A 13014-nucleotide genomic window follows, 5' to 3' on the forward strand; every position below is an offset into this window, starting at 1 on the left:
GTCACTACATCCACATTACAAGCCACTTGGTACCAAATTTGAGCCAACCCCAGATCATTTCTAAGGGTATTATTCCCTCAAGTTTCCTTCTCTCCATGTTGCGTGAAGTTTTGGTCACTCGAGCTTTGATGCCTTTATCAGATGAGAATGAGTTAAACTCATCGATCTCTTTAGTCGATTCTTTTTTTGCTATGGCCAGAAGGTGTATTAGCTCTTCTACACCTCCATTTAGAATCAATTTAAGCTCAATGTTAGTGGTTACTTTTACTTTTACGTCAGGGGCTACATCTATTATTATGTCTAATTCTACGTCAATTGGATCAGAGACTGTTTCATCCATATTCAATTTATCCCTATGATATTCGGTTCCAAAATCTTGTTGACTACTATTATCCAATTCAATGTGATTAATAATATTACGAGGATCCTCAAGATCAAGGTTGGGAGCATCATGCACAACATCTTCTCATGGAGGTAGCGTCTCAAATATTTCTTACAGCATTTTCCTCATTTGTTCCATCATGTCTAACATGTTTGATAATCTTTTGGAGTTGGACAGATCAGTAGTTTCGTATGAGGGAATCTTATGAAAATCACAAAGAGGCTCATCTAAGTGTTTGGGCATATCATTGTCTTTGTCGTATGACTCATAAAGAGGTTCGTACGAGTACTTATTGTCCTCACACTCGTTATCATCGCTCTATTGGTTTGACCTAGCTACGTTTGACCAACCTGTTATGCAATTCCATTCATTATCCCAAGAAGTCTTTTCATCATTAAACCACCTATAATCAATTTTTTTCCATGATTAAATCTTCGAGTCAACAAGGTAAAAAAATGAAAATAAAAATAACATAATTAATGAATATAAAAATTAGTACACTACCTAGCTCATTCTTCTTTCAACAAATATTATTTGTAAGTAATTGATTTAATAACAATTATCATTGTCCTAACCCCTAGTAACGGCACCAATGACTTGACCCCCTCTGGACGTACTAACATCCACAGTGTGAATACTGCTACAAAATACATGAAATTTAGGCAGTGTCCGCAAGAATAAAGGTCAAGTTGTAATATAGTTACAACGAAGTAGGTAAGTACTTTGAGGATCGTACCCAAGGGATTGTAGTTTAGGGGAAACTACTATCAAGCCAATTACTAGAAATAATTACTAATCTACATAAGTCACGAATTAGTAGTGCTAATATGGCAACAAGATGACAATAATATTAATAAACTAAATAAATTAAATTAAGCCTGAGTCTACTCCTAAGTTCATGTATCGGTTTCTCCTATCCTTTGTTATGACTACGCGAGTTCTATTAGCCTAGATCCAATTGCTTTACCTAATTAATTATTGACATAGGGCTCTATTTAACAACTTAGTCATCAACCTAATTGTCCCTCTCGGTGTTCAATGAACCTAATGAGTCTGCAAGAACTACTTATCTCTCGACCCCACAGTTCAGACCGATTCAAGCCTAGGTTTTAAGTTCTTCCTCTCCCAAACAACTGATTCACTAAGAAAACTCTACCTTTCGATCAATTAATAAGATTAATAGAACTGAAACATGCGAAATATAGATAAAGTATAAACTGATTATAATCTTTACACAAGCATTCAATTAGCAATGTTAAAAAAGAGATATAAAGAATAGAATAAAGCAAAAAGATGCTCATGGATTTATTGATGAAAGCGTGGCTCCGGAACAATCTCCACTCGCGAGATTCTCACTTTGGAATTAGTTCTCCCGATTACAAGAACATAAAATACCTTAAGTAAAAATTAATAATGAAATAGAAACCCTAATTATATTTTCTGTCTCCCTCCAATTGTGTGTTTAAACTAATTACAATGGCCTTTATATAGGCCAAACTTGAAAAATTAAAGTGCCTAAATTGTCCTTGAAGTCCTTAGAGTTCGACTAGGAAAAATACACTTAATTTCCCTCCAAAACGTACTTATCACGTGCAGGATTTTTCTAGGCTACAAAGGGGCTATGTTGCAACACAAGGGGTATTTCGCAACACAGCAGGGAGTGTGTCGTGATATCGAAGGCAATTTCACTCCAGGACTCATTTTTGGCTGTTGCCTTCAATGTAGAGACATCAGTGTCTTCGTGTCGCGACATAGGCATTAGTTTCGGCCCAAATATGCATCTTTAGCTCTTGATTTATCCTACAAGACCATGTAATCTTATTTAGATATATAGAATGTAATAAAAACTACTAAAAAGCATAAATTGCTAATTTAAGCATGAAAACCTAAATATATACTAAGATGCTAAAGTTATGTGTAAAAAGGATGTAAATAATAGTGTAATTCATGGTAGATCAGATACCTCCTTCTAGGTGATGTTTTCTTCACATTCACATTCAATCAACTTGTTAGGTTCCCTATGGCATGATGGGCCAATTTGAGTCTCAAAAATGGCTTAAAACTAATAAAAACAATTAATTAACGATGAAATTAAAAATCAATAAAAGTAACAAAAATACATCTAAATTGCTCGAGAATAAACTCTTTAAGTGTGATGGAGAGACTAATTTGACGTATCAAATTATAGAAAATTAAACTCCCCCACACTTAAATCTTTGTTGGTCCTTAAGCAAACACCTAGGAAACATGCATAAAAGGCGACCCTTAAACAATAAACAAATTTGACAATCAATTAATGGATATGTACAGTGTAATAAATTCTTCTACTATACAACTTAAGGATGATATATTGAAAATTCACAACTTTGAGAGCACACCATTTTAGTTCCCAAAAGTTATAGGGTAAATAAAAATAGAGGTAATTTATCAAAAAAGTATTTTTCACATTATTCCATCAAAATAAGGTATGTAGATATAATGCATCTATACATGAAAGAATTTAACTTATTCATTCTTCCTAAGTTTCACCAGTTTTGGTTTTACAAACATCGGTGTTAATGTCACATAGGACTTTTAGCTTATAGTCTTTGAGGCTAAGGTTGGTACAAATTTAAGAAAATGTCAGCTTAAAACGATTCAAGCACTATGAATAGTTTAGCACATGGCATTTCTCCTATTCCCCCCGATATGTGATCGTTAAGCTCACCACCTTATTTCTCCTCTATCAACTTCCTTTTCTCTCCAATAATGTGAAAGAAACAACTCAATATTGGCTAGTATACACAACATAACGAGTACTAGTGCACTATGATAGTGAAAACAAATTTTATCTTCTTTAATTTATTTCCCATTTTGAGCATATTTTTTATTTTTTCCGTTCTTTTCACTCATAATGCTTTTAACTTTAGTAATGTTTTTATTTGCTCGCTTTGTTTTTTACCCTCACCATGCTTTTACTCATTCATATTTCATTTTATGCACATTTTGTTAGAGTTTATACATGCCATATCAAACCATCTCTTCACTATTCACTCAAGTTCATTTTACAACCTCTGAAACGTTTCTACCTACCCCTCAATGTTCGTGGCCTAACATCCGTTTATAGTGCCTTTCAAGAATAATTTGGTGAAGGGTTGAGTTTTTAACTCCTTTTAGGCTCGAGGTCTAGAAAGAAATAGGTTTATCAAGAAAAGATAATTAAAGGCTCAAATTATGAGAACTAAGGATAATGTAGCATATAAGTAAGTCATTTAGGCTCTAGGCTACACAAACAATGCTTTAAGTTATCCCTAAACATCTAAAAAATCACAAAACTAAAACATGATTCTACTTATTTCCATGAATAATGTTGAATACTAATTCTTGCATGTACACATATATCTACAAACATCTTAATCATTAGGATAAAATTGAAAAAATTCATAAATTTTTAATTAACTCTACTCTATTATACAATGTAATTAATTGAACTAAAATAATTTATTCACAAAGAATAGAATTCATCAAGTATCATTCAAATTTTGTACAACTCAAAGAATCTATTACACAAAAACACACCACAATTCACTAATTGTCAATCAAATTATGTTCAAGCACCATGCATGTAACACCCCTTACCCAGTCTAGTTACTGAACTCGAGCTACAAGATGCTACCATAGAAAATAAAGATCATTACATGCAATTTTCACTTAAAAATCAATTTCTCATTTCATAATCTATGCAAAACATGATTAACAAACTAATTCGAGTCCCAATCGAGCTTACGAAAGCCCTTAAACTGGCTCAAAACTAGATCAGGATAATTTTGAAACTTTTACAAAAATATAGGTAAAAAGGTAAAATAGGGGGTCACACGGCCGTGTGGCTAGGTCATGTGGTACTATCACAAAGTCATGTCCCCAAACCGTGTCACAAATAGTGGCTGTGTGATCTAAAAACCAACTTGAACGTGTTGAACACACGGCCATGTATCACACACGGCCGTGTGGTAGCCCGTGTGCAACAAAAATGTCCATTTTAAAGCAAGTTCATACCATTCAAGCAAGATGACCTAATATGTCAATTTATTCCTTTCAATCCTACACCAAAACATACATATTTCATAGCCAAAACACTAATTCACATAATTGTATAAACATATAACCAATATGCCCTCATTCGCACCAACAATTTATTAAACTCAAATCAAATACCATTTATACCAAAGCTTTTAACCATTTCATATCACAACCTATTTCATATGCATAAAACCATTCAAAATTTGTCATTTCCTTTAACCTTCAAATACCAAATTTGACATCAAGTCAAATATCACATACCAAAATAAGTATAAATTCGTTATGCAAAATAAGTATCCCTATTAATACAAATTGAGGTAAGTACTCCATTAACTATTATTTAATATAAATTCAATTCGTTATGCAACATAAGTATCCCTATTAAGATACAATACAACCACATCAAACACATAAAGTTTTGAGCTCAAACCACATATGTAACCTCAATCGTTCATATTTATATCGTAAACCAATTTATATTTTATTTCAAAATTATATATATTACTTTGTCCACATTCAATGGCATATCACCACATTTTCATCCACAATATTACCCAATGAAACTTTGTAAAAGAACTTCGTACACAGGTGAAAGTAATAGTGTCTGGTCACCCATTAGGGTTAAACCTACACGAATTAGATAATAGCGCCTGGTCACCCATTAGGGTTGAACCTATGCAAATCAGATAATAGTGTCTGGTCAACCGTTAAGGTTAAACCTATGCAAATCAAATAATAGTGCTTGGTCACCCATTAGGGTTGAACCTACGCGAATCAGATAATAGCGTCCAGTCACCCATTAGGGTTGAGCCTATGTGAATCAGATAATAGTGTCTAGTCATCCTTTAGGGTTTAACCTACGTGAATCAAATAATAATGCATAGTCACCCGTTAGGGTTGAATCTACGCAAATCAGATAATAACGCCTGGTCATTCGTTAGGGTTTAACCTAAGGGAATCAGATAATAGCGCCTGGTCACTCGTTAGGGTTGAACCTACGTGAATCACATAATAGTGTCTGGTCACCCTTTCGAGTTAACCTACATGAGACATATAGTGTCTGGTTACTTGTCCGAGTTAACCTACACAACAGAGAGCCTGACCAAGGCTATATATACATGTATTCTCGAATCTGCAACAAATGCCGGAGCTCAGAACCCGCAAGCAATAACTCATATCCTCGTATATGAGAATTTTACTAATTTCATCGGGAGTTATCTCACATTGTACAACAATTCATAGTCTCTAACAATCACCATTTCAAAATCAAATATATCATATCAACAATTTAGATATATTGTATGAACTTACCAAGAGCAAATAGCAAAACCAGGAGTGTTAGGGACTAATCTATAATTTTCCTTTTCCTCAATTATCTACCTGTTCTTGATGTATACAGTAATTTATTTCCAATTATCAGTTATACATACTTATAACAGCTTATTTAATACAAATAACATCTTATTATAATTTTATTCAATTTAGTCCCTAATACCGAAACAAGTATAACTACCACAATTGAGATTTGTTTTTCATTCCAATTTAAATTATGTCCTTCTACATCCCTCAAAATTCCAAATTTACATGAATTTAATGTCACTTTTGACATATTCACAATTTAATCCCTAAATGCAAAATTAACAAAATTTACTTTATCAAATAATCCTTAAACATTTCATATCTTTCAAACCTACCATTTTCTATCAAAAAAATCTAAATTTTATCAATGGTAAATTTTAAAATCTTTAAAAATTTTGAAAATGAAGGTACGGGTTAGCTAAATTAAGCTACAATGATCTCAAAAACATAAAAATTACGAAAAATAGGTTTAAACATCACTTACATGCAAAGCTCAAAGCGTGAAAATGGAGAATCACAATTTTTCTTCTATCATTTAGCCAAGAGATGAAAATTGTACAAGATGACAACATTTTTTGCTTTTATACTATCATTAGTATTTAATCAATCTTAATAAATTAAACTAACCTTAATTAGTTTAAGTTAAACTTAATTAACCAATCCTTAGTGAATTCTTGCTCCATTTTCCACTATCTGAAAATACAAAATGGCTCAATTATTTAATTGGTCCTTGGAACTTCAGAAAAATTTATAGTGGTTAACTTTTATGAATTTTACAATTTAGTCTTTGTACTTAATTAACTATTTAAACACTAAAATTTCCAGTCCAAACCTCAAGTTACTTATATAATAGCTCTATTAATATTCAATGGAAATATTTATGAGCTCGGTTTACAAAAACGATGCCCTGATACCTCATTTTCCAAAACTAGTGACTTCCACTACGTGCCATTGTACTTTGACTAACTAACCAATAAATAAAATCTAATAAGTCACGATTCACTATTATATTATATTTAACTCATAAATATTAATTAAATATATCTATGGACTCTCTCGTTAGAATTGTGGTCTCGAAACCACTATTTTCCACAACACTAAAAAATAGGTTGTTACAATGCAACAATTAAAATAAGAAAAATAAAACAAACACACAACCATAAAAAAAATTTGACTAAACATGCAATTTTTCTATGAATGCCCCCCATACTTATATTACACATTGTCCCTAATGTGTATACCTCAAGAGAAGATAGAAAGGTTACTGGACTTCCCTGAATATCGTGAGTGCTCATCAATGTAGCTAGGGTCGTCCACTTTCTCATTGAAGGTCAATTTTTTAGTGTAATTCTCAAGTAAGTGGCCTACATAGAAAAACAAAAAACATACCAAAAACAAAATGTGCAATAATAAGAAAGTAAAAACTAGTAAAAAGAAAACTTATCAAATTTTGAGCAATCTGTATCCCTCTATAGAAGAACTTTCAAGAGGTCTTCAACATCTTGAATCATCGTTTGTTATTCATGAATAAATAAGGACCCTCCTTTGCATTTGAGCATATTGTTGTTGTCTTATTTTTTACCTTCTAGAAAGCCACATCACGAGCCACTTCTCTCCAAAGCCTAACCAACTCCAAAGCTTATTCTGAGATACTATAGCCTCTAGTATCACAAACTCGATGTCACAATGAGTCAAAGATACTCGAGCCTCACTTATCATTTCAAACTAAAAATGGATATACTCGTTAAGTTCATCAGTTGGCTCTTCCAAAACAATAGTTAGAAATTGCGTCAATTCATCCACACTTTCACTTTATTCTGGTTTAGACTAATTTTGAATATCTAATTCTATACCTACTCCTAGTCCTAATCCTAATCCTAATCCTAATCCTATGTCAATTGGAGTGAAGATACCTTCTTCATTTCTTAAAACCTCGTCACATTCTTCAACTCCAAATTTTTGTTGAACACGCATGTTCAACTCATCATTCTTAATAACGGTGGAATGGCCCTCATCCTTGAGCTCGAGAATATCATGCTTGACCTCGTCCATTGGAGTGTTCATTACAGCTCGGCATTAGACAACTTTCAATATTTGCTCACTTGGCATACTCGAAGAGGCATGGCTTTACATCCATTGGAAAATTTGGTCTAATCGACCATGTATTTGGTGCACATCAGCCTGCAACGTATGCATATTTTCCTCAAGTTTACTCACCAGAATAGTTAGGTAATAATCTTCATCAGGCTCTTTCTAATGTTTACCCTCATCCTCACAAGAATACAAGGAATACAGATCATATGTCAAGTTACTACCTACCCATCCTTGACTGTAACTATCCACTATATACGTGTAACCATAAGAAACATAAGGATACTCATATACTTGTCTCTCATAGTCATCATCATAAATCCAATGGTTCGTTGAATCTCCATTCGCCGAACTCAATTAACCTTCATAGTTGTATCGGTCACCCAACCACCTATATCCGTTGTTATTAAACCTGATTAAGCTAAATCTTTAACAAGGCAAATAAAACTAAAAACACAAAAATAAAATATTATACAGTAAAATAAAAAGCATTATCAAATTTCATGGTCTTTCGACTAATATTGCTTCAAAAGTAACTAACCTGACTACACATATACACCGTCGCAATCCCCAGTAACAACACCAACAACTTGACCACCCTCTCGTTGCCATCACGAATGACGGGAGGAAATCAACAATTAAAGACAGCAATCAAATAAAATACTAAGTGCAGTGTCTACAAGTGTATCAAGTCAGTTGTAATATAATTGTACAAAAGGGTATGGAATATTCCAAGGATCAAACCCAAGAGAGTCAGCGATTGAGCAAATCATAGCTATAAACATGCAAAAAAAAAAGAGTCTAACTAACTAATCACTAAACACTATAGAACGACAAGCCAAGAATAACTACACTAATTTATCAACTAATTAACACAATGACTAAATTGTAAAATATGCAAAGTTACTAAATTAACCAATGAATAACAAATGGTGGTTGATTGATTTTGATGTGGTTCACAAATCTTTCAATTAGATATCTAAATTGCTTAAACACCTAAAGTGATTATGTTTTACCTCTCGGTCTTAACTTTACCAAATTAAACAAATTAGTCTGGTTTATCACTTGATCTCACTGGCTAACCAAGGACTAACGATGCAACACTTGAATTTCTAATTACCCAGAAATTAGAGACAAATGGAGGACTAAGTTGAAAGAGATTGTAGGTTGATGGCTTCTATTGGAAGAAACGGGAAAGCTAAAAAACTAAATTGGACATGGTTGAAATCTAATTCTGGTTCTTTTAATATGAAGCCAGCCAGTTTCTTAGTGGGAGACATCATAATTAGCCATGGACGGCTATTATAGGATTGGAAGTAGCACGAGAAAGGCTATAAATAGTTGGGAGATAGCTCTTAAGGATGATTTTATTTTTGACTTTGTACCAATTTCTCTCATTCTTCATCTTCTTCAGTGGCTCGAAAAAGTAATGATGGAAGGTTCTGCATGAAGCAGACTTCATGAGGATAAAGCTGGAAAAGTAAGGAATCCAGCAAGCGGGTAAGGTTCTTAACTCTTCTATGTATGTAAAAAAAAGTTAAGGACTTCAAAACCATTCTAAAGGTTTTACATGTTTCTGGAAAATGGGTTTAGGTTAAGAATATTGAGAATAACCCATGATTTCTCGTTGCAAGATACTACTTGGAGAATGGAAGCTCTAATGCTTGAGAAAAGGAATAAGATATGGGAACAATAAGGATTTAGGTGAGTTCCAGAATCTGAACCTGTTATTACGGCCTACGCTGTTCAAGCATGTCATGTTGCATAAGCATGACATATGATGATATGAGTATACATTGCATGTATATGGAAAAACCTTGAGGGAATAGAGGAAATTAAGAAGGGAAATAGGGAATGGCCCTATTAGATACTATCTCGAACGAAGCTCCGAACCTTGCAAAGGGAATACTGTAGTGTTCGAACATCAAGGTTAGGTGGTGTTAATGAGGTAATGGGAGGAGGATTCAGGAAATGAAAATTGTGGAATGGAATTTACTGCAACGACGGTATCGACTGGTCCTTCGAGGCAACACCGTGACGATGATATAGAGCGTAAGACCATGGATGAAAGATGCCATAGTAGCTAGTATAAGGCATATGGCGTAAGACCATAGATGAAAGAGGCTATGGCAATCTGGTATATGATACATAGCATAAAACCATGGATGAAAGATGCAATAATAGCATGGTACACGATAAAAGGTATATGGCATAAGACCATGAAAAAAAGACACCATAGCCAAAAAGTAAATGGTATAAGGTATGTTGTATAAGATCATGGATGAAAGATATTATGACAGCTAGATTTGATGAGTAAGACCATGGTTGAAGGTAACTAGTAAGGTTGAGTGGAAAGCCCAACCAGAAGAAGGTATCATGATAAGTCGAGTAGCTCAAAGGATCGAGAGGAGTCCACCACCCTGATAAAGAACACTCACCTTGAGCGAGTAGGGAGTATTTTTATTTATATTTAATCTATTTTACATTGTTTACCCTTGCATGATAGGGTTATTTATGATCAGTGTAATGACTCACTAAGTTCGTTTGAACTTACAAGTGGTTGACCTATGTTTGCAAGGATTATGAAGTTGATCGAGGACTCAGGGAAGGGGCCAAGCCAGCTGGAGTGGAGATTAGAGATTGCTGATGGATCAGGACATGCACATAAGAAGAGGGTACCAATAGAGGCTTCACCTCAGAAGTTATTATTGTGTATTTTGATAATGCCCTTAGGATTTGGGTAAAGAAATAGTTAGCTCTATTAAGTGTTGTAAGAAGTTCATTGTGATTAATCAATTAGACTAGAGATATGAAATTTAAGAAACTAAATATTCAATGGCACAAAAATTTGGTTGTAAAGAAGTATTAACAATTTTACAATTTTAAATAGTTTTACAATAATTTGTTTTATAATAATTAAGTTTGCCAAATTTAAATATTGGTCCAATTGCGATGATGCATACTCGAATCCCGTGGATAGGTAAGGCATGGAGTGTGACAATGCATTGGTGCTCAACAAGATTTCCTCTCAGGCTCACTTGCCTAAATATTCTCTTAGAGGCGTCAATATTATGTTTTTACGTTTATTCAATTTAGTCTAATTTATTTCCAACTTAGTCCATCATCTAAAAATCAGCTTACCTACATCTCCATCAACAAACCCCGTTAGAGTTTAATTATCCATGCTAATAACTAAGCTAACAAACATGCAAGAAAAGGAACAGTCAACCATTAACATAAAGCTTGAGAAAAAGATAAAAGCTTGGATTTTTAATCTATAAAACTTAAAAGAAAAGTGTAGATGAACATTCAACAATAGAATGAAGTACAAGAAACATAAAAGTTGAAGTCTTTAACATATTAAACTAAAAGAAACTAAAATATATTAAAGTAAAGGCTGAAATGTCATTACAAGCAATAGAAATAGACTAAAAGTTCAAATAAACCTTAGCTACAATGATAACTAACTTGACTAACTTAAAGAACAATAAGAACAAGAAAAAAGTTGTAGAAAACTAACTCTACAGCTATGGAAGATCAGAACTAAGAAACCCTAAAAATGAAGAAGAAGACCTAAGAGAACTAAAGAGAAAACTAAGCTAAACTAAGTCTAATGTGTATGTATCTCTCTCCTCAGCCAAAATTGGTTATTTTAGCAGCAATTTTTTACCCCTTTTATTGACCAAAATGCCCTTGAATGAGCCTTCATTGATTGGTGCTTTGGTTGGACAAAGACTACCTCTGGCATCATTTTTTATCCCCTCACGACAACGATATCACAATACCCAGGGTTGGATATCACGATATCGTCAACAATCTTGAAATGGAGTGCTCATTGGCAAGTGGGTATCGCGATACCCAAGGGAGATATCAAAATACCATTGTAGGTTGTCTTAATCTCGGGCCTGTTGGGGGTATCGCAATTCCCATGCTTCAATGTCATGATACCACTTTCTTTGGTGATGTTTTCACACAATTTCAGGCCACTTTTGAGTACCTACAACACTCAATCATATGTTAGGGCCCCCCAATGGCACAATTGGCCAATTTGCGTCTAAAAATTGAGTAAAAAAAGGTATTTTCACTTCTTAAATTGAAAATCTAAAATCTACACTAAACTATGGAAAATATGCTAATTTGCCCAAAAATAAATTTCGTAAATATAACGGGAAAGCCTAATTTGACATATAAAATTACAACAGCTCAACGATATTTGATTAATGTGAATATGCGTTGTTATCATATTATGTAAGCACCATTGAGCTCTTTTGCTCAGCATATGGATTGCTTGTTTCCGTGTGCAGGTGTTGATTTGGTCTCGAATTATTCGAGGAATGTCAACGACATCCAGCTTTCACATCTCAGCTCAGCCACATCTATGTAAAGTTTTGTTATTTTTATAAGTTGTAAAGACATGTACCTAAGTATTTAGGGTGATATATCGAGTCTTAATGTTGAGTTGTTGTTTTGATATATAGTTGTAAGCATGTTTTAGGTTAGTTTGTGACCTTTGATAATGGTAATTAGTTATATATGTGTTTTGGTTAAGTATCTAACCATGTATGTCCTTCTATGATGTATTGATTGTGATTATTTTAAATGCTAATGATGTATTTGTAAATGTTAAGAATATGTTTTATTATTGAGTGGAATGATGATTTCATATAGGTGTGATTTGGTAATCCTAATTACATGAACCTAAGTTACATTTTTAGCATTTTACCATTTGTCTCGAGACAATTAGGTTATTGTCTCAAGGAATCAAGAACAAAATAATCATAATAAGCATTCCAGGGTATTGTTGTACTAGTTTTGAGACATCAATTGCCAAGTCTCAAGACAAATGTCCTTTTTGTCTTGGAACAAGTAAACATCGTAACTAAAGTAGATTTGTTATGTTTCAAGTCTCGAGGCAAGAGCTATTTTTTCTCGAGACATCTAAACATCAAATGCAATGGTCTAAAACATGGGAGCTAGATCATGAAACCTGTCTCGAGACACAAGACTTGATGTCCCAAAACATGAATCTCATGTCTTGAAATAAGCAAACATCGAAGCTAGGGTTTTGAAATAGGAGAAGCATGTCTCGAGACATGGCTTTCAATGTCTCGAGACACACTATT

Source organism: Gossypium arboreum, chromosome 10, assembly GCF_025698485.1.
Source record: "Gossypium arboreum isolate Shixiya-1 chromosome 10, ASM2569848v2, whole genome shotgun sequence".
In the NCBI taxonomy this organism is placed as follows: Eukaryota; Viridiplantae; Streptophyta; class Magnoliopsida; order Malvales; family Malvaceae; genus Gossypium; species Gossypium arboreum.